The 22,924-nt window shown below is 38.8% G+C and overlaps 1 protein-coding gene and 1 long non-coding RNA gene across 7 annotated transcripts in view; one reads left to right on the top strand and one right to left on the bottom strand.

The window, feature by feature from the left end:
• Positions 1-22,924, top strand: part of STARD13 (StAR related lipid transfer domain containing 13) — a 562,325-nt gene that overhangs the window by 343,426 nt on the left and 195,975 nt on the right. The gene's annotated exons all lie outside the window — the stretch shown is intronic.
• LOC129463519 (uncharacterized) overlaps positions 1-22,924 on the bottom strand; it is a 55,323-nt gene that overhangs the window by 18,990 nt on the left and 13,409 nt on the right. The window contains exon 3 of one of the 4 annotated variants that reach the window (XR_010116098.1): positions 10,059-10,291. The exons of the other annotated variants lie outside the window; for them this stretch is intronic. This is a non-coding gene — a long non-coding RNA (uncharacterized lncRNA). Of the gene's footprint in view, positions 1-10,058; positions 10,292-22,924 lie in introns of those variants that run through there. 4 annotated transcript variants of the gene reach the window in all.

The following is a 22,924-nucleotide window of genomic DNA, read 5'->3' as shown; positions in this document are numbered from 1 at the left end:
TTGTTTCACTCACAAGTCATAGCAGAAGAATTCAAAAAAACTAGAGGAGGCAGACTTTTCTTTGTATTAGATAGTAGTTTAGCCTGATGCACAAATTATGCATTCTTGATAATACTGAAAAAGTAACAAAATTTTCCAAAAATTGCGAATGAATGCTCTGCAAACTGAGTGTGTAAGTGCTGAAAGAATAGAGAAGAAAACAAACTCGTATGAGCAAGGATCACTTACGGAACTCTTCTCAGAGGAGATGAATTTGGGCTTGGGTGGAGAGAGAAATAAGAAATGTGGACTGATGTTCAGCAATAAGATCCAAGAGCAGGAAAGCCCAGTTCTTTGATGCTACCACCTCCTAGCTGTGTGGCTTTAGGCAAGATACTTTACCACTGGACCTCAGTTTTCTCACCTATAGGAGCTAATAATCATTTTTGAATGAGTATTAAATAAGATAATATATGTAAGAGAACGATGGCACAGAGTCAGTGCTTAAAGTGTTGGCTTTTATTATTTATTGTCTTTTTTTTTTTTTTTTCCTGAGACAATCTCTCTCTGTTGCTCTGGTTGGAGTGCAGTGGCATGATCTCAGCTCACTGCAACCTCCGTCTCCCAGGTTCAAGCGATTCTCGTGCCTCAGCCTTCCGAGTAGCTGGGATTACAAGCACCCGCCATCATGTTCAGCTAATTTTTGTATTTTTAGTAGAGATGGGGTTTCACCATGTTGGCCAGGCAGGTCTCAAACTCCTGACCTCAGGTGATCCGCCGGCCTTGGCCTCCTAAAGTGCTGGGGTTACCTCAGGTGAGCCACTGCGCCTGGCCTATTTATTGTTATTATTCATTAATAGAAATTACAGAAATCAGGGTTACTAGGTGGAGGGAATGCTGTCTACAAAAGAACAAAGGGGGCGACAAATCTGTCTCAGAAATATTCAGTCAGTTTTAAGCCACAATAATGTTATTTCTAGCAAACGCAGTACATTCAGTGTTATTTTAAACACACAATATTGAATGATCTCCTTAAAGTTGACCGTGTGACTTTTAATAGTCTCTGAAATCTAGAAATCATTTAAATACATCCAGAACTCATGGCTAACCTTCAATTATATGTTTATAGTGAAAGAATGAGCTTGTGTTTACTTGCATAGAGGGAGGGTGTGACAACTTCTACTGAAAATGTGTCAATACAGTTTTCCATTTAGAATGGTACACATGGGAGGTTGATTTTTTTTGTTTTCTAGAGATGGGGTCTCCCTATGTTGCCCAAGCTGGTCTCAGATTCCTGGCCTCAAGCGGTCCTCCCCTCCTCAGTCTCCAGTGTAGCTCAGAGTACCAGTGCAAGACACCATACCTGGCCAATCATTTTATTCATTTAAAAAATACCTGTGGGTAGAAATATGATTTAGAGAAATATACGTAAAGTATATAATCTAAGTATATTTTGAAAAATTGCAGGTTCTGAAAAAATCATCTGAGTACACCTGAGAGGAGGACTGAAAACATAGGGGTCATCTTCAGAAGAATTTCAAATGCCATTTTCCATGCTAGTTAGCTAGCTAGCGAATCCCTCCACATAATACATACTACAGAGCTGATCCCATCAAATTTCCAAACCATTTTCTTACGCTAGTTAGCTAATCCCTCCACATACTACTCCTAGAGACTCTGCAATGCCTTGATGTCAGCACAGTCCCCTGGAATCCTGGAGTGTGGTCTCTGGGAAGGAAGAAAAGGGCCCTAGCGTTTGAACTGGACAGCCCTCAGCTCCTGACTCAAGTCACTCAATAGTTCCAACTCTGTATTCTCCTGTAAAATAGCTACCTTTAGACTTTCTGTAAGGAGCAGGAGAAATAACATTTGCAAAAGTGACAAAACACATCTCTATCTGCAATGTAGACATTCATTCTAGCAGTAGCCAAAGGCTATGATCACCTTTGCTTTGTTTTCATCCTTTATGAGTGTACTCTATAATTAGTGCTTTCAATATACACACTCACTTAACATTTACAACGGTAGGCAATCCTATTACCCAATTTTACAGAGGACGATGTTGAGATGGAGTGAGGTGAAATAACTTGTCTAAGAGCAGGCGTTTAGCAAGCAGCCAAGCAGGGCTTTGAACTTGGATGGTATGGTTCCATGTCATGCCATAGAGCCTCATCTATATCCAAAATACAGCAAGGAGTACACAAGTATGCATCTGGTTCCTTTTAGGATTTTGTCCAAGTATTAAGTTTTTGTACAGGCTTATAAATGTTGAGCTATGAAACTAAAGGTGCCTTAGAGATCATCTATGAGTCCAACCCCTTATTTTGCAAGTCATCACTAAGGACTCGACAGGATGAATGATTGACCCACACCAAGACAGAGATCTTCGTGACAGAGATGTGGCAGGTCTCCTGATTCAGTGCTTGTCCCATTTCACTGTGTAACTTCTCTAGCTTTACAAGAGATAATTTAACAGATTGTTAAAATCACATTCATTTTAAAATAAATTTTTAGATAAAATTCACATAAAATTCACCCTTATAAAATGCACACTTCAGTGGTTTTTAGTATATTCACAAATTTGTGCAACCATCATCACTATTTAATTCCAGAATATTTTTATCACCACAGAAAGCAACCCATGCCTATTAGCAATTACACTCTATTTCCCCTCCCTCCAATGCTTAGCAACTTTCTGTCTCTGTGAATTCATCTTTTCTGCACATTTCATATACATAGAATCATAAAATAGGTGGCCTTTGGTGTCTGGCATCTTTCACTTAGCATGTTTTCAAGGTCCATCCATATTGTAACATGCATCAGTACTTCATTCCTTTTTATTACTGAATATTCCATTGTATGGATATGCTACATTTTGTTTATCTGTTGAAGACAACATTTGGGTTGTCTTCACATTTTAGCTACGATGAATAGCGCTGTGAGCATTCACATACAATTTTTCTATAAACAAATGTTTTTAATTTTCTTAGGTATAGATCTATGAGTGGAATTGCTTGGTCATTGGTAACTCTGTGTCTAACTTCTTGAGGAACTGCCAAATGGTTTTCCAAAGTGGTTGCACCATTTTATATTCCTGCCAGCAACAGGTTCCAATTTCTCTACTCCTAGTCAACACTTGTTATTGTCCAACTTTTTTTATTGTAATTATCCTAGTGGTTGTGAAATGGTATCTCATCGTGGTTTTGACTTGCATACTCTTAATGACTAATGATACTGAGCATCTTTTCATGTGCATTTGTATATCTTCTTTGGGAAGATGTATATTCAAATCTCTGACCATTCTTAATTTTTTTTGTCTTTTTATCATTGATTTGTAAGAGTTCTTTTTATTTCTGGATACTAGACTCTTATCAGATATACATGATTTGCAAGTATTTTTTCCCATTCTGTGGGTTGTCTCTTCAGTTTCTTGATAGTGTTCTTTAAAGTTCAAGTTTTTAATTTTAATGAATTCCAATTAATCTATTTTTCTTTGATTGCTTATTGCTTTACATGTCATTTCTAAAAAATGATATCTAGTCCAAGGTCATGAATGTTTTCTTGTAAGAGTTTTATAGCTTTAACTCTTACACTTAGGGCTTTGATTCATTTTGAGTTAATTTGTGTGTATGGTATAAGGTAGGGGTTTAACTTCATTCTTTTGCATGTGGATATCTAATTGCCCCAAAACCATTTGCTGAAAAGACTGTTTTTTCTTCACTGAATTTTCTTGGTATCCTGTTGACACATTCATTCTTATATTAAAATAAATACCTATTCTCTGTGAGTCAGAATGAGTGAGTCAATTGTAAGTTTGTTGTATTGCTTTTAAAACTGAGTGGATCATAAAAATATCTCTGTTGTTTCATCTATAAACTGAGGGTGACACTACTTTTTGGTAGCATACTTTAAGGTGTAAAATATCTTGCTGAAGGCAGAGGGCTAGATCATATTACCTCCCAATAGATTGGACACTAGCCTTAATTGTAAACCTCTAATTGATGCCAATGTGGTTGAAAGCCTTTTGAGTCTGACCAACGTAGATCCAAATCTTGACTCCATTACTTACTAACTGCATGACCTTGAGCAAGTTAGTTCTTTACCTGGGAATTGGTTTATTGTGAAGATTGAATAGGATAATGTATAAAAATATTTAACAAAGTTACTCAGATTTATTCATTCATTTATTCATCCATCCATCCTTTCATTCTGGAAGAACTTACTGAGTGCTTATAAAATGCTAAGATAAATTAAACAAAGTCCCTGCTCTCATAGAGTTTACTTTGTCCTGGGGACACAGATAATAAGCAAATAAATCAATAAATTTATAACATAGTATCAAGTAGAGATAAGTATATGAGAAGAAAAATCAAGCAGATTTTACACAATAGAAAGTGAGTGTAGGGTTCTTATAGATAAGATATTGAGGAAGACTTCTCAAGGATGGTGATATTTGAGGAGAGATCTAGATGAAATGAGGTAATTGGCCTCTTAGATCAGGGGGATGAGTGTTCCAGACAAAGAGAAACTGGAGAATTGACAGTAAAGGGCAAGAATGAAAGCAGGGCTCTTGCAGTAGTCAGTAGGTGAGAGAATAGTGCTTGAAACAGGAAGTAATGAGACATGGTGTGATTGGAGTGCATTTGAAGGGAAGACCATCAGGTGTTGCTTGTAGGATGCTTCATTGTTGGATGACTCTTCAAGATTTAGTTTAAGAAACTGGATGAATGAAGATGCTATTAAATGAGTTGGAGAAGCCTGGGGAAGAGCATGTTGGGTTGGATGGGCACAGAGTTCTCTTTGGGACATATTAGAGATTCAAGTGGAGAGCACAAGCCACTACGATACAAGTCTGGAGTTCAGATGAGAGATGGGAGTTTTAGAATGATCCAGGATATATTTAGTGTTTAAAGTCAGGAATGTATGAGATCACCCAGTAAATGAATGTATACAGAGAAGAGAGGAGGACAAGGAATGAGCCCTGAGGCACCACCACCTCAGAGGTCAGCAAGGGAAGAATGTCTCAATGGAGACTGAGGTGGCAGGAAAATCAGGAAAGCCTGATGTCCCAGAAGACAACTGAAGACAAAATTTCAGGAAGGAGAGACTGATCACAAGTGTCAAAAACTTCTGAGAGGTCAAGAAAGAAAATGGCCAAGAAATTATCATTAATTTGTCAAGACAGATGTCACTGGCACCCTTGATGAATGCGGTTGCACAGGAGTGGTGGGGACAAACGCCTGATGGAGGGGGTTCAGGATAGAGAGGGAGATGAAGAAATGAATGCAGTGGTTAAGTCCTAGCAAAGTGCTGTAGTACGTGCTCAAGAAATATCATTAAAGCATATAATTGGACATCTAATTCAGAGGCAGCACAATAGCTTGGAAAGAGCACAAGCTTTGAGTTCAGCTCCTAGCAATATCACCTACTTGCTGTGTGATAGCAGGCAAATCACTTCCTGAGTCTCTGGGCCTTATTTTCCCACATTTATAAAATAGAGATTTTAATACCAATCACACAACATTGCCATGAAGATTATAGATAACGAATAACCCATCCTGGGACAGCTTCTGGCATGTGATAGTCACATTACAAAGTGGAAATCTTATATTACTAAATTTATTTATTTACTAATCAGAACGAAGATTGCTTATTTCTACATTGCTTAATGTAGATGAATCCATAGGCATTGTAACCAGATGACTGGGAACACTTCACAAAACAGGAGGGAGTCATTTCTGTGTTTTGAAGGCTGAATGGAAGCTTTTTTGGTAAAGAAGAAGTGAAGGCATATTTCTGATAGAGGAAACCACATGTGAGAGATAACACATGTGTCAGAAGGCTGCCTAAAGGGAATTAGAGAAGATTAGGTTGGAGAGGAAGGCAGAAGGTAGAGTGTGAAGCCCCTTATAAACCATGCTAAAGTAAATGTGATCTTTATATAATCTTTAAAAGATAAATTGTACATCACGACAGTGATTTCCATTTTATTATCAGAGCTCAATGCTTCCATAGATCTGAGTTTTAGAGCAGCCACACTTACCAGCTAGAAGAACCGCTTGATAAGTAGAATGCACAACAACACAATAACCCCTGTGTGCACCTTAAAGGTAAATTTACAACATTTTGGGAGCATCAACCACTGCTCCCAAAATGCTGGTTCCTGGATAGCAGTCAGATAAAACTCGTGATTACATATGAAAAAAATGTTGTGTAGGATTTCCAACTGACATTTTTGTTTATTATGAGATTTTGACCTTTTTACTTTTTGATGTTTAAAATATCATTTACTTTAATGAAATGATGGTGGTGATGTTGAATGCTTTGACCTAGCAAAATTAAAAGGTAGTTAAACTCTAGTGTTACTCTTGAACTTTCTTTTGAAATTATTCTCATCTGTAAAATCCTAAGGTCTGGGATCTTCTGTTTTAAGGTACATGAAACCTGATGTCTAAATATTGGTTCACTCAATTAAGAAGGCATCACAAAGAGTTTCTATTTACCATTGCTGTCAGTGGATGCTAACTCTGCCAGTTAAGGGTCTTAAGGGTTTTCTCACTCTGGGGGCGGCCATTCAAACGTCCCTAAAGAAAGTTTCTATATACGCACAAAAATGTAAGGTCTGTTATATGCAAATAAATTCACAGCTGTGCTCTTTAATTTTGAATCCCAACCTCTATTGAAAGAGATTGACCAGATGCTCAGATCAGAGCATGCTGAATATTCCTGCTAATCTTTCTTTCTTCAGTGGAAGGATTTGATGAATTTGATGAAGTGGAAAAGTGAGATTTTGCCCGGAGCTTTCATGTGCTAAATCAAATTTCTATAGTTTTTACTTCACATTTGTGCTACAAAGACAGGTATCTGAGGGGAACTGTGTTTTAATGAGCGTAAGCTCATTTTAGTTTACATTACTGAAGATGAGCATCTGTCTGTTCCTTGACAAAATATTTTGCAAAGTGTTTTCTGTTATTTCTCTCCAAGGATGTTACAGAGGACACACATCATCCAGATCTTATGTACATTATAACTTCCAATGAAAAAGTGCACTCTTCCTAACTTTTTTTAAAAAAAGTGTTTGTGCGTCATTTGTTTTGGCTTTGTCTCATTCTATAACCTAAATAATTCTTAGTCAACCACATGTACTCTCCATAGATTATATTATCAGGTACAGAGATGACAAAATACATCACTTCCAGTCTTAAGAACTTGATTGCTAGATATTAAATAGGTGGAATAAAGCACCAGTGCAAGCTAGTACTGGGGAAGGAACCCAGCTATGGTGTTCTAACAGACGTGGGTTTGAATTCTGGCTCTACTGCTTGGTTTTCTGGTCATTTCTTTGTCTGTAGCATAGGGATAATAACACTGACCTCATTAGGTGCTCGGTTGTATTATTGTTTGTTATAAGAATTAAATGAGACATTGGTTTCATTCACTTATCAAATATTTATGAAAAGTCTGCTATATGCATAAAAAATACTTAACAAAGAGCCTAGAATATGGTATTTAATCGCGGTTGCAATTATTTTGGCTTTTCTTCCATGTCTTGATTCAGATAACTGGCCTTCTGCTATAATCCCTTATGCCAAAGTCCTTATCTTGATAACACATCTAAGCATTTTGCCACTGCCCATGACATTCCTACCACCGTGGCTGTAGTCCTGCTCCAAATCACTATTGGTGCCCAGGAGTAACTGTTGACTCTTGCCTGCTTTGTCTGTTGCCCTTGAGTTAGCCATCATTGGGTTTTGCCCACTATGGAGTTTCTCTGATGCCACTATCTCTGCTGGACTTTGGGTACCTATCCAGTTCTTATCCCTCAGCTTGGGCTTGGCCTGACATCTACCATTAGATTTGCTCTTATCTCATTCCTTGGAGAGGGGTCTCTCTCCAGGTGCCAGCCCTTACCGATATTCCTCCTAATGTCACAGTTAACTACGCCACATCTAACTCTAAGGATTCATGCACTGATGGCAGGGTTGAGTTACTGATGGCAGTTACAGGTGGCATGTGACCACAGCCATGTGTGTGATGGAGATACACGGAAAAGGATGAAAGTACTTAACTATCATATCAAAAATATAATTATAGAAAAGATGGAGATTGGCCCAAAGAAGATCAGAGAGTATTTTAAGGGGATGCAACATGGTATCTGTAAATGCTTGGGAAAAAACGATGATGAGTTGTTTTGCTAGGCAAAAGTAAGAGGTTTCAAAAAAGGTCAGGTAGCTATGAAGTCAGTCAGCTAAAGAGAGTTTATTGATTGCCCTAGAGTAAGAGGACTTGGATTAAAGTATTGGCTCTGCTATTTATTATCATTATGATCTTAGTCATTTCTAGTCTGTCAACATCAGTTGTATTACTCATTTAATAAAGTGAAGGAGTGGAATTGTGCTACATGCAGCTGAAAAACATCAGCTTGGGGTTCCGTGGGAGCCAACAAATTAGAGAAAGGTGGAGTTGGGACAAGTAGATTGTGGAATGCTCTCCAGAAAAGAGGATTCTCAAGAGAATGTTTAGATCTAGGTAGAAATTCACCAGAGAATGGAGAAAAGGGAAGATGCTCTGGCAAGGGTCAGCATCATATGCGAACTTTCAGGCATGAAAGATTAGCAAGTTGGAAAAGAAAGAATTAGGACCATGGATCCCAAATCAGGGTGCCTGAAGGACATACAAATGGAAATATTCAATGGGATTGGTGGCTTCTGCTTATTGAGTTCCTGTTAATTTTTAATTAATAAAGCAAGCATTTATTAGTGCTTCACTGTAATAAAATTTCCCCTTGGATAACACATTTTTTTCATTCCAAATATCCTGTTTACTAAAAGCAGATATCTACAGCAATGCACTCATGATAAATTTAAAAAAATTCCCGTCAGTAATCCTTTAAATCACATTTACTTTTACTGGATGCTTATACAATTTCTGTTTGTGTGTGTCCCCAACAATCTACAGTCTTTCATATCCAACAGCAAAATTGGCCATTTTCTGAAGAGATTAAAAGCAAATTATGGGCTTGGATTCAAAACTTCAGTTCCACTAACTAGGATCTAAATGTTTTGGAACTCATCACAGTTGGCTTAGAATTGTTATTACCTAGGAAGAATGTTATTACTTAGGAAAAGAGTTCAGGTAGAACCCTGGCAAATCTGGCTCAACAAATGGACCGTGTTTCATGGAATTTTTGTTGTTTATTATTACAAATGTTGTTGTTACTTTGATCTGAATAAGATGTTCTAAAATAAAATTTGTCTCTGTGTCCAACAACAGGTCCTGGCATATTCAATCAGCAGAGTTTCTGTTTGTTTTGATTTGCAGAGGAAAGCTGTGTTGCCACATGTCTACTCAAATAAATTAACACCACCATCTACACTGACTCGTTTAGAAGGAGCAAGTCCACAAAGCGAAAATTATAATATATATTAGAAAGTATTCATGCCAAACACATTGAGAATGAACAAATGCCTCATTTTTCTCCTTGTTTTAATGATACCATCTTTTGACTTTTACCTGCATCCCGAGTCAAGCACAAATGTGGAAATGTAGAGTCATGCAAAATGAGAGGATGGGGGGGTGAGGGCAGAAAAGGCAGGAGAAAAGGGGATGAGCAGGAAAGGCATGGCTTAGTTTCTCTAGATAGGAATATAGGCACAAAACACCCCTGACAAGGGAATTTCAACTTGAAAGACTATCTTCCCCAGCTAGGTGGCATCTAGAACCCAGGATTGCCATTCAGAGAAAAGGAAAAAGAAAATAAGAGGAATAGGAACATAACGTTTTGTCCCTAGGACACAATGACTTGTTTCTCTTTAATAAATGCATGGGTTTAAATATGGAACCTTGTATTTTATAGTCAAAGCAAATGAAACCCTAAGATAAACAGTAAAAATGTTTGTTGATTACATGTTACCGCAGCTTTTATGTATATTGTGTAAAACAAAACGGGTATTTCATGAAATGCTTCAAGCACAACTTTCTGAGGAAAAACAACCATTTGTTCTGACACGAACTGCATACCCAATAGGAGACAAATCATGTAACATTAATTTTTTTTTTCTTATAGAAACAGCATTAAGTGTTTTTTGGGAATTGAAAGAATTACACTTTCCCCCACCTACCCGCCCCCCACTTTAACATAGAACTTACTGGATAATCCACATGCAAGAAAAGCATCTCTTGCCTACCAGGGTGCTTCCCACCTATGTTGAGAACAGGACTTGGCCCTGCCCTTGGCCTCATCTCCTCTCACGGCTGCCTGCCTCCTCTGAGCCATGAGTTCTTGAATGTCTCAGCCTTTGTGCTTTCATCTCTGTATCCCAGAACCAAAAAGGAGCCCACTAAATATTTTGTTTTGACTCAATGAACAGAGAGATGGATAACTTCAGACTACAAGTGATGAAATATGTAAATAAGATTACAACTAAAATGTATAGTTTACAAAACACTTTTAATGATCTGATTTATACTCAAAATCATGGTATAAGGTAAACATCTCCTATCTGCATTTTGCAAATAAAGTAACAGAAGCTCAGAGAGATTACGTAGGCTTCCCAAGAGCACAGCTGATGAAGTTGGTGAGTTGGGATTTGAACCCAGTTCTTTCCTAAAAATCCATGTCATATGCCATAAAATGATGTTTTGGTCAACAATGGACCACATATATGATAGTGTTTCCATAAGATTATAATGGAGCTGCCCTATGCAGGTGCACTCTTTTTATCTTTTTATTTTTATTTTTATTTTTTTGAGACAGGGTCTCACTCTGTTGCCCAGGCTGGAGTGCAGTGGTGCAATCATGAGTCACAGCAGCCTTGACCTCTGTGGCTCAAGAAATCATTCCACCTTAGCCTCCCGAGTAGCTGGGACCACAGGTGCATGCTACCTCACCCAACTACTTTTTTTTTTTTTAAGAAATGGCATCTTATTATGTTGCCCAGGCGGGTCTCAAACTTCTGGGCTTAAGTGATCCTCCTGCCTTGACCTTCCAAAGTGCTGGGATCAAAGGGGTGAGCCACCTCACCCAGCCTATCTTTTATACTGTATTTTTACTGTACCTTTTCTATATCTAGATGGACTTAAATACACAAATACTTACCATTGGGTTACAGTTGCCTGCAGTATTCAGTACAGTAACATGCTGTGCAGGTTTGTAGCCTAGGAGCAATAGGCCATACCAGATAGCCTGCGTGTGTCGTAGGTTCTACCATCTAGGTTTGTTTGCAAACTGTGATGCTTGCACAATGATGAAATCGCCTAAGGACACATTTCTAAGAACATGTCCCCATCATTAAGTGATGCATGACTACTTTCTACTACATCCTGCTGCCTCTGAGAAGTATTATACACAATGAGTAGAAGGCGAAAAGGTTATATATTAAAATTCAATATATATATTGAATTTTATTCAAGGTGAATAAGAAAGCAGTCTATTTTCAAAAAGTTCAGAATATTAATGACATTTCATGAATGCCCACATTCATTTAGTTTGTAATTTTTTTATAATAAAGGAGAAGAACCAGCAATGCAAGTTTTATATTGCAAGAGAGTTGGCAGTGTTTTATTAACCTTCCTGCTCAGTTGCCTTCAATGATATAATTACTGCTATTTATCAGTCTGTGCAGTTTTCCTGAATTACAGCCTAGAGTTGTGTAACTTTCACTTATAAAGAAGGAGGCTGGAGGGTGCAAAATATTCTATTGTAATCCTATGAAAATATTTTGTAAAATATGTTTCCCTTTTGCAATCCATAATTATTTCTTTTCCTGCAGTCTTATCTTAAACTCATTGACAGCCGGAAGAACCACCAGCACCTTTGCTAGCAAAGGGGGAATTAGGGCCATCAATGCATCCAGGAGGGTGTCAGCAACGTGGTCTCCCAAGAACCAAGTGAGCAACAGCTGCCTGCTGCCGTCTAACTTGCAGTTGAAAAGAATTCAGTGTGGCCCTGTATTCCTAACTGTCCAAACACTGGGAAGAAGAAAGCCTTTGCAAGTCATTGTTCTCTATATATACATCCACTTTCTCCTCTTAGGAGAGCATGATGTCAATAGACCCTACATAAAAGTTGTAAAAAATGAATCAGAGATAGCTCATTCACGGAGCTAGATCTGTGAATATATCCTTCAAATAGATTCCTTCAAATGTGATTCCATATGAAGGAAAAACACACAGGAACAGTTGGGTCAGAGCTTAAGAACACATATTTTCCCCATCCCCAATCCCTCTCTTGGAGGTAAACCTTTGACTCAAAAGAGACTCTTTCTGTACCATACATTCATTCCCAGTGGAGAATATCAGTATTTCCTGCTGTCTTTTCTGCTATAGTATTATGTGCAGTCTAAGAAACATTGCAAATTCTACATAACTGTGGCAAATGTCCTGAGTGGGACTAGGAAATCGTGAACACAGGGCAGTTGCTACAGATTACCAGTGCTTTATAGGGTTCTCATTCAGTGTACAGTATTTGAATGAAACAGTAGTTGAATACGGCTGTTCTCTCTGCTCTCTCCTCCATGCAAATCTTCTGCCTCAATGGCGAACTCTGTGCTTTGAAAGTGTTACCATTGCACCAGCTTCTCTCCTGCCTTCTCTTGGTCTTGACCTTCATCCTGAGACATTAGTTGGTCAGGTGTCTCCTTGCATAGAGCTAAGAGCTGACACACAACTCCAGTTTTCATTATCACCCTGATTGTGAAGGCTTTGACTTCCCTACTTCCAGCTCTGCTGCTTTCTCTGGGCCCTAGATATATTGCTTGCATCTACGACTCTCTAATTTCACTTCAAACTCATTATGAGTTCAGAGAAGGAAGAGTGGTTGTATCATCCCAGGAGGGCTCATGGAGGAGGCAGGGCTGGAGCTGTCATGTTAGGTTTTTCTCTGTCAAAACCTGGCTAGAGCTTTTATATTAAGAAAATATATTGAGTTATTGGAATTTAGTGTCATGCCTTGTACATATCCAGTGTTTCTCATTAAATCTGAATTGCTCATCTGAGGTCACTAATAAGTCCACAGAAAGTTGTGCTTGTTAGAGAATCACAGAATAATGTAGTTTATGGGAGAGCCTACTAAGAGGCAAAGTGCCCATCAGGTTCATTGGGGCTGTTGCTGACCTCAGAGCTTGGAAGAGGCTCATAGCATGCACTTACTGTGGGCAGACAATGATCAGGTATGCTATGGGAGGAAATGGGTATTCCCATGAGACAAATCATGCTTTGTCAAGACATCTGACTAGAAATTAGAAAATAGGCTGGGCATGGTGGCTCATGCTTGTAATCCCAGCTCTTTGGGAGGCCAAGGCAGGTGGTGAGGTCAGGAGTTCGAGACCAGGCTGACCAACATGGTGAAACGTTGTCTCTACGAAAAATACAAAAATTAGCTGGACGCAGTGGCGGGTACCTGTAATCCCAGCTACTCAGTAGTCTGAGGCAGGAGAACCACTTGAACCCAGGAGGTAAGGGTTTCAGTGAGCTGAGATCATGCCATTGCTCTCCAGCCTGGGCGATAAGAGCGAAACTCCAACTCAAAAAAAAAAAAAAGAAAAGAAAAAGAAATTAGAAAAATAAAATAAACAAGTAATTAGTGGGGTTCAAGTTTAGCTCATGGAAGAAATGCAGATACGCATATTGATAGATCCTTTTCTAACACTTAAAAAAATATATATATATATATACTATAAACCCTATACTTGTGTCCATTTCAGGCATACTAGCCTCAAAACAGTCTTCACCTCTATTTTTGCCATGCACTGTCTGTATACCACTTATATGTAAAGGAACATTTTAGTTAGAAGAAATAGTCAAAGGAAGAAGTAAGCAACAGCTAATTGGGAAACAGACATTCTAAAACCATGATGATGATCATTTTCAGAGGAGATAGCTGTGATTTAATTGTTCTTTTTCCAGAAACTACCAGTGGAGTGTTTTGCCAGGTGTCCTGAAGCAAATGCTACTACAAAGCTCCACGTGGAGCAGGACTCCTGTCTCTCCAAATATAGCCCCTTTGTGTTGAAGGCCAAGAAATCCAATGATGGAATGAAACAATGGAATTCTGCCCAGAAACTTTTGTAAATAATGATCCCTTTGATAAAAATTGACTAGTAAGGAAACCACAATTGCTCTTTTAGTAGTAATTGTTTAAGATATTTGATTATAAATGAACAACACATGGTAGTCTGTGACCAAGACGATTCTCATTTATTTTTTAAATTTAATTTAATTTTATTTTAAGTTCCAGGATACATGTGTAGGATATGTAGATTTGTTATACGGGTAAATGTGTACCATGGAGGTTTGCTGCACCTATGAACCCATCACCTAGGTATTAAGCCCCACATGCATTAGCTATTTATCCTGATGCTCTCCCTTCCCTCTCCCCCACTCCCTGACAGGCCCCACTGTGTGTTGTTTCCTTCCCTGTGTCCATGTGTTCTCATTGTCCAGCTCCCACTCATAAGTGAGAGCATGCTGTGTTTGGTTTTCTGTTCCTGCATAGTTTGCTGAGGATAATGTCTTCCAGCTCCATCCATGTCCCTGCAAAGGACATGATCTCGTTTCTTTTTATGGCTGCATAGTATTCCATGGTGTATATGTACCACATTTTCTTTATCCGTTGTATCATTGATGGACATTTGGGTTAATTCCATGTCTTTGCTATTGTGAACAGTGCTGCAGTGAACATACACGTGCGTGTATCTTTATAACAGAATGATTCATATTCCAATGGGATTGCTCAGTCAAATGGTAGTTCTGCTTTTAGGTCTTTGAGGAATTGCCACACTGTCTTCCACAATGATTGAACTAATTTGCATCCCCACTGACAGTGTAAAGGCATTTCTTTTCTTCTGCAATCTCACCAACATCTGTTGTTTCTTGACTTTTTAATAATTGCTATTCTGAATGGCATGAGATGGTATCTCATTGTGGTTTTGATTTGCATTTCTTTAAGGATCAGTGATGCTGAGCTTTTTTTCATGTTTGCTGGCAGCATAAATGTCTTCTTTTGAGAAATGTCTGTTCATGTCCTTTGCCCACTTTTTTCTTCTTTCTTTTTTTCTGTTTCTTTTTTGAGAAGGAGTCTCACTCTGTCGCACAGGCTGCAGTGCAGTGGCACAATCTTGGCGCACTACAACCTCCACCTCCTGGGTTTGAGTGATTCTCCTGCCACAGCCTCCCGAGTAGCTGGGGCTGCAGGCATGTACCACCACTCCTGGCTAATTTTTGTATTTTTAGTAGAGTCAGAGTTTCACCATGTTGGCCAGGCTGGTCTCAAACTCCTGACCTCAAGTGATCCACCCACCTTGGCCTCCCAAAATGCTGGGATTACAGGCGTAAGCCACCATGCCTAGCCCTTTGCTCACTTTTTAGTGGGATTGTTTGTTTTTTTCTTGTAAATTTGTTTAAGTGCCTTGTAGATTCTGGATATTAGACCTTTGTCAGATGGATAGATTGCAAAAATTTTCTCCCATTCTGTAGTTTGTCTGGTCACTTTGATGATAGTTTATTTTGCTGTGCAGAAGCTGTTTAGTTTAATTAGATACCATTTGTTAATTTTTGCTTTTGTTGCAATTGCTTTTGATGTTTTTGTCATGAAATCTTTGCCCATGGCTATGTCTTGAATGTTATTGCCCAGATTTTCTTCTAGGGTTTTTATAGTTTTGGGTTTTACATTTAAGTATTTAATTCATATTGAGTTAATTTTTGTATAAGATGTAAGGAAGGGGTTCGGTATTAATTTTCTGCATATAGCTAGTCAGTTTTCCCAGCACCATTTATTAAATAGGGAATCCTTTCCCTGTTGCCTGTTTTTGTCAGCTTTGTTGAAGATCAGATGGTTGTAGATGTGCAGTCTTATTTCTGGGATCTTTATCCTGTTCCATTGGTCTATGTATCTGTTTTTGTACCAGTACCATGCTGTTTTGGTTACTGTAGCCTTGTAGTATAGTTTGAAGTCAGGTAGCTTGATGTCTCCAGCTTTGTTCTTTCTGCTTAGGATTGTCTTCACTATACATGCTCTTTTAAAATACAAATTTTAAAGCAGTTTTTTCTAATTCTGTGAAGAATGTCAATGGTAGTTTAATGGGAATAGCATTGAATCTATAAATTACTTTAAGCAGTATGGCCATTTTTACAATATTGATTAGAAGATTCTCATTTTTATGTGTGCTTCCCAAAGGAAGAAGTGATGGGTATAAGATAAGCACAGAAGGATTAATATAAAATCTGTGATCTTAACACACATCTCAGACATTAGTAGATATAAGATCTACCTCCAAGATGTAGATGGAGAGAACGTGTGCCAACTTTTAAACCGGATCATAAGCCTCCCCAAATACCTTACTGCTTATCCTCCACATGATGGCAAGTCCTGCCTGCAAGTTTCCGTAGAACCCTGTGCTTTAACATGTCTTAAGACTTACAGAGGGTATTATAATTGCCGTTATTTCTTGTCTACTCCAGGCAGGGAGAGTCTATGCCCTTTGTTTCTTTATGCTCAGTATTTAGTATAGATCATAGCACATAGTAGGTACTTGCTAATAATAAACGAATCTTGATTCAGAAGGTATATGCTTATTCTGTATAAAGTGTCCTGCTAGTTACCGTGGAGGACATGGAGATGTAAAAGATATGAGACTCTACCTAATCCAAGATTTATCTCCAGGCTTATATGGAACACTTCTGCTTAACTCATTCTGAATCTTTATCTGTCAGTTCTTCGTGTGCTTAGTGACTGCAGTAAAGTAAGTGCTCATTAAATGTATGGTGATGGAATGGAGAAATGTACCTACCTGGCAGTCTTGATTAATTTGACATCAAAAGCTTGGGACTGCTGTGGCTCATGCCTATAATCCCAGTACTTTGGGAGCCTGGGGCACGAAGATCACTTGAAGCCAGGTGTTCAAGACCAGCCTGAGCAACACAGTGAGACCTCATCTCTACAACAACAACAACAAAAGCTTGGGGCTAATAGCTCTCACTGTATGAATGAAATCCTCCAACCTCTCACAGGCTGTTTCCTTAGCCAGTTGTGTTCCACACTCTTAATATTTAACTGCAGCATGAGATCCCCGAAGCAGGTACTAACTATATGGATTTTGTTCACCATTGCATTCGCAGCCTCAAACCCATGGTGGATGATCAGTAAATCTTTGCCAGATGAATGAAGTTGTTAATGTTTCCTTTTTAGCCTATATAGAGGAGATGCTAAAAGTAAACAAATAGCTATGATGGAAAATAAAGAGTTAAAGAGAAGTAAAACAAAGTGTTTTTGGGGGTTCACTTGTGGGCAAGCCAATGTCTTGTGGGGGTACAATATACTTATAAATAAAATGTATCAATTTTTATATTATTTAGGGTAGATCTTAGAATTTCAGAAGGTGTGGCTATCAGGGAGGACATTAACTTATATATTTTTAAAACTCATACATTAAAGTTACAGAATTCTTTGATTCAGAGATGTGGAGCTTAAAAATTACATAGAATTCTTATCTTTATGTCCACAGGGAAAATCCAGTATTTTAAGGGGTTTTTATTACATGGAATGTTGACAGATGTTTCTTTTCAAGATTTAGAAGGGAAGGGCTTCCAAATTTAATTATATGAAATTAATGTAAAGCACAAAAACACATTCCTACAAGAGTTTAAAGTGTTTTGGTTTCTGAAAATAGACCCTATGTCTTTTCAGAACTAAAAGCCATCTAAATGAATAAAATCTTTAAGAAAAATAATTTTACCTTTAACAATAATTATATTTAATATATGATGTAAAGAAAATAGAAACTATCAAAGCAATTCCTAAAACATTTGCTAACCATGTAGACATCTATGGCTCAGTAACAAGATCTAAAACCTCAGAAGTAAAGGCCTTCGGCCTGTGCTGTGTCTACAGTGAGTGGATTTCACAACGTGGGAAAGTCCACACAGTTCTCTTCCTTGTTGATGAAAAAATGAGCTACATTAGAAAATTGCCTTTCAGTGTGCCAAGTCATCTGCAAATCTTGTTAAAATGTAGGCTCTGATTGAGTAGGTCTGGGGTGGGGACTGAGATTCTGCATTTCCAACAAGCTTCTGGTGATGTCACACTGCTGGTTCTTGACCTCACCTTGAGTAATATAGAATTTGAAGTCTCCTAAGAGTCCTGCTGCCCCAGGGTCCTAGGTGAGGTTTCCCAGGTTCTAGTATGAAGAGCTTGTCATCAGATATCAACTGGGATGATGGTTCAACTACAGAAGGTGTCTATAAGACCTTCTCACTGAGGGTGCACAGTGCTTTTCATTCCTTTACCACTTCAGCTTGAAGGAATAATCTCCCTGATTGTCTTTGGCATACGGCCTACTCCCTTCATCTCCCCCTGTTTAAGTGCCAGAATATAGTGGTACTTAAATTCCAGTATATAACAGAATATACCTTGTGTGACTTCAGGCTCTTTGAGGAACCTGGTCAGTAGTTGTTACATCATCTGTCAATCAAAACTTCTGATAATTTACTGAGCCCTACCATATGTCAGAGGCTCCCTGTATAATGCAAGGTATGTGTCACTATCATTTATTTTGCAGATGAGGACACTGAAGCTAAGACAGATAAAGTGAAATCTAGGGTCACCCAGCCATGAAGAGGAGCCAGGTTTTGAATCATAGTCTCACTGGTGCCCAAGCTTTGGTTTTTCTGATATACCACACCACCTCTCTGAGGGAGACACTAGGCTGGATCAAGAGAAAGGTTCAAAGATGTGCATGGGATATTGTGGGTTTCAAGAGCAATAAGAGATGACAAAAAAGCAACACAGAGTGAACGGCCCAATGACTATGCCAGAAGTGAGTCTCGTGGGAACGTGGAGGAAAGAGGAGGTGGCGTACACAGGAGGGGCCTGGGAAGGTGTCCTAGAGAAGGGGGCCTCTGAGTCAGGTCTTGAAAAATGAGTGGGAATTGAAGGAGTGAGGAGAGAGCCTCATAGGCTGTGAGAGCAGGGGTGGACTCTCCTTCCAAACATGAGTGATTTCAAAGGTCTTTAAGGTGACAACAAGAAAGGCTACCATGATGGGCCTTTAATGCCAGACTGAAGAATCTGGACATTGTCCTTTTACCAGTGGGGGAAGCTCTTGATATTTTAAAATAGTATCAGAATGATATTGCAGAAGGAACAATATATCAGAACTATACTTTAGGAGATTAATCTGACAGCTATATATGCAAACAACTAGAGCAGGAAGACAGGAGGTTAGTTTCCTCATCTGTAAATTGAAGAAAAAACAGTAACTACCTCATAGGTTTGTTTGTAGAATTAGATGAGATAAAGCCAGGCACAGCAACTCATGCCTGTAATTCCAACATTTTGGGAGGCCGAGGTGGGAGGATTGCTTGAGTGAAGGAGTTCAAGACCAGAGTGGGCAACATGGCCAAAAATACAAACATTAGCTGGGTATGGTGGGGGTGGCACACGCCTGTGGTCCCAGCTACTTGGGAGGCTGAAGTGGGAAGATCACCTGGGCCCAGGGAGGTCAAGGCTTCAGTGAGCCATGATCACTCCACTGCACTCCAGTCTGGGCAACAGAGTGAGACCTTGTATCAAAAAAAAGAAAAATTAAATTAAATGTAAAAATTTGAAAGAAAAGAATTAGGTGAGATATATGTATGTAAAGCCCTTAGAATAGTGTCTGACACATACATGTTCAAAAACGTGAGCTATCATTACTTCAGCACTCTAGTCATGACGGTGAATGAGCCCAAATTCTGTATTTATTTACATTTAACAAATATTATTGTCAGTTCATTTTAGAGTCTCTTAGTACAGTTCCAGGCCATGGAAGTTACTCAGCATCAGGTAGTGTTGCTGTTATCATCATTATTTCCCTCTTGCACTCTTCCTCCGGATAGGTGTGAATTTGTTTCATCTCTTCTCTGACTTTAATTATTATCAGGTGGTACAATGACTTTCCTTTGCCTTAATGTTGCCTCGTTGCTTGTATCAGTCCTGCCTCCTTTAATTCTACTCCGATTATCACATGAGAAGCCTTTCTGAACATGCTTCCTGCCGGCAGGCACAAGTATATGAAGGAAGGGCTATAATTCTGAGAAAAATTTAAGAAGAAATGGGCGAGTCCAGTCTTTCTAAGAAAAAGAAACTCAAGGTGGAGGCCGGGTGTGGTGGCTCACACCTGTAATCCCAGCACTTTGGGAGGCCGAGGCGGGTGGATCACGAGGTCAGGAGATCGAGACCATCCTGGCTAACACAATGAAACCCTGTCTCTACTAAAAATGCAAAAATATTAGCTGGGCGTGGTGGCGGGCACCTGTAGTCCCAGCTACTCAGGAGGCTGAGGCAGGAGAATGGCGTGAACCCGGGAGGCAGAGCTTGCAGTGAGCCAAGATCGTACCACTGCACTCCAGCCTGGGCAACAGAGCGAGATTCCATCTCAAAACAAAACAAAACAACAACAACAAAAAAAACAAAAAAAAACCAAAGAAAAAGAAACTCAAGGTGGAAATTTCCTGCAGAAGAACTTGATTGGGAATGGCATTTGGTGTATACCAGCAGCTTTGAGTCGTCATACATTAGCCCCCTCTATACACAAAGACTTAACATAATGAAGTAAAAGGCATATTAGACATCATTAATTAGGACAGAAAGTCATATCCAGAAGAAGAGAGAGAAGACAGGAGGCAACACGGAGGAAGAGGAATAAAGTAACCATCAGGGCACTGGTCCTCATGCTCCATCTGTGCTGAGTAATCAGATGCCCTTGTGCAATTCACACATGCCAAGTGAAAATACCATCCTTCCTACCTGTCTTTCACCCAGCATTTCATTCTATCAAAGTTTATTGTCCATTTCTATGTACCAGGCACTGGACTAAATGCTGTGATACAATAATAAGCAGAAAGACACATGGTCCCTACCTTCATGGATTGTACAAGCTAGGGGAATAGACAGATATCAATCAAATAATCATGTCCCCAAAATATCACAATGCAAGTATGACAGAGACTACAATGGAGATGTACAGGGTGCTGCTTAGGAAGATGGAAAGCATCCTTTAGGAAATGAGTGTTGAGCAGTGTTCATTACGCCACTGCAGGGATGGTTAGCATTTTAGCTCAGTACGAGGGAAGTGCATGTTCAAAGCCTCTGGAAGGCAAAGGCCAATGTCCCTAGAATACAGAGACCAAGAAGGACGCTGTGAATTTGAGGCTGCAAGAGGAAGTAGGAGCAAACCCAATTAGGGACCTGCGGGCCCTTTTAAAAGGTTGATTTAAAGGCTAATTTCCATAATCAATAAAATGAAGGGCTTATATTTATAACTTTTAAATCTTTGAAAACTATACTAAACAAATAGAAGGCAATTTTGTTATCATCATGAGTATTGTCTTTCTGAGTTATACTAAGAGAATTTTACCAAGTAACATTACATAGCTTTAAAATAAGCATTTTATGTAAAGTAAGCATTTATTTCACTCAAGGAATCAACGAACAAGGTTGGACTGATCATGCAGTCATAAAATACTCTCCAGAGAAAAGTCTAGGCATCCACCCTTTTAGTACATACGAAGTTGGTGATTTCACAGACTCATAAACTCTTAGTTTGGAAGGGACCTTCCCCGCTAACCTACGACATTTCTGATTCAGTTGACCACATAAAATGGAAAACATCTAGCTATGGAAGGAGGCCTATTCTATCTCTATACTTTGAACTTGCTTCAAAGTTCTCACCCCTATTTTTGGTCAAAACCTGCAGGATGAAGTGATGGGAAAGAGAGCACTAATATTACGATATCTAAGTGCTTCATATACATAAGCTAATTTAACACTTACAACAGCTTTATGAGGCGTAACTTCAATTTTATAGATGAGGAAACTGAGATGCAGAAAAATGAACTAATTTGATTTGTCCAAGCTTATGTAGTTAATAAATAAATAACAGAGCCTGACTTTGGTTAAAAGTTAACTCGACTCCAAAGCCACATTTCTAGGTGTTCTTGAACCATACTTTAAAGCCATTGAAAAAATATTTTGAGTGTTCCAGCATCCTTTGAATATCTGGTGAAATCTAAAAGCCTCATGTTCTAGAAAAGTGAATATACACCCAACATATTGCATGCATGCAGTTGTAGGGTTCCAGTGGCCCATCTATCACAAGTTAATAACTTTCAAGTTACTATGTTCATTGGTTAAATCTTAAGCTTTATTACGACAGAGATGATGTCTGTTTTATGCATTGATGCATTCCAAGCACCAAGAACTTTGCCTGGCACAGAGTAGGCATTCATGAAATCATTGTTAAATGAAAGCGATTCCAAATGCTGGGCCCATTCATCTAGCTCCTTAGAACACAATGGTAAAAGGACAGTACAGATGGAGTGCCTCTATGCAGAATTCAACAAAACCACGGGATAACTTCCCAAATCTGAGCACACAGGACCTCAAGGGACCTCCCAGGCCCAGGGAGGTTTGAGAAATTATGGGCCAAATTTTGTTTTGTTGTGTTTCATTTTGTTTTGCTTTTTTACTTTAAAGTCACTTCCTCTTCCTCTATCCTGAGAAAAGAATGATGTCTTTAATAGTTCCTTTTAAAATTTGAACTCGAGGTGCATTAGTAGAAATAGCACTTCTGAGTAATTTCTTAGGAAGTGTTTGGATAAAAATTGTTTAGGCTGCTTTATGCAAATGGTTCCTAGTGTCACCATTGTGTTATTTAAGTAGATTTTGCTCATTGTTGTGAGACTAGAGCTTTACTATGCCTAAGTGTATAGTCATGCATTGCTTAATGATGGGGACATGTTCTGAGAAATTCATTATTCGGTGATTTTGTTGTTGTGTGAACATTATAGAATGTACTCACACAAATCCTACAACACACCTAGGCTATATGGGGTGGCCTATTGCTACTAGGCTACAAACCTGCACAGCATGTTATTGTACTGAATTCTGCAGGCAATTGTAACACAATGG

Source organism: Symphalangus syndactylus, chromosome 15 (genome assembly GCF_028878055.3).
Source record: "Symphalangus syndactylus isolate Jambi chromosome 15, NHGRI_mSymSyn1-v2.1_pri, whole genome shotgun sequence".
Lineage (NCBI taxonomy): Eukaryota > Metazoa > Chordata > Mammalia > Primates > Hylobatidae > Symphalangus > Symphalangus syndactylus.
Note: the sequence above shows the minus strand (reverse complement) of the source record. Positions and strands in the feature narration are given on the sequence as shown.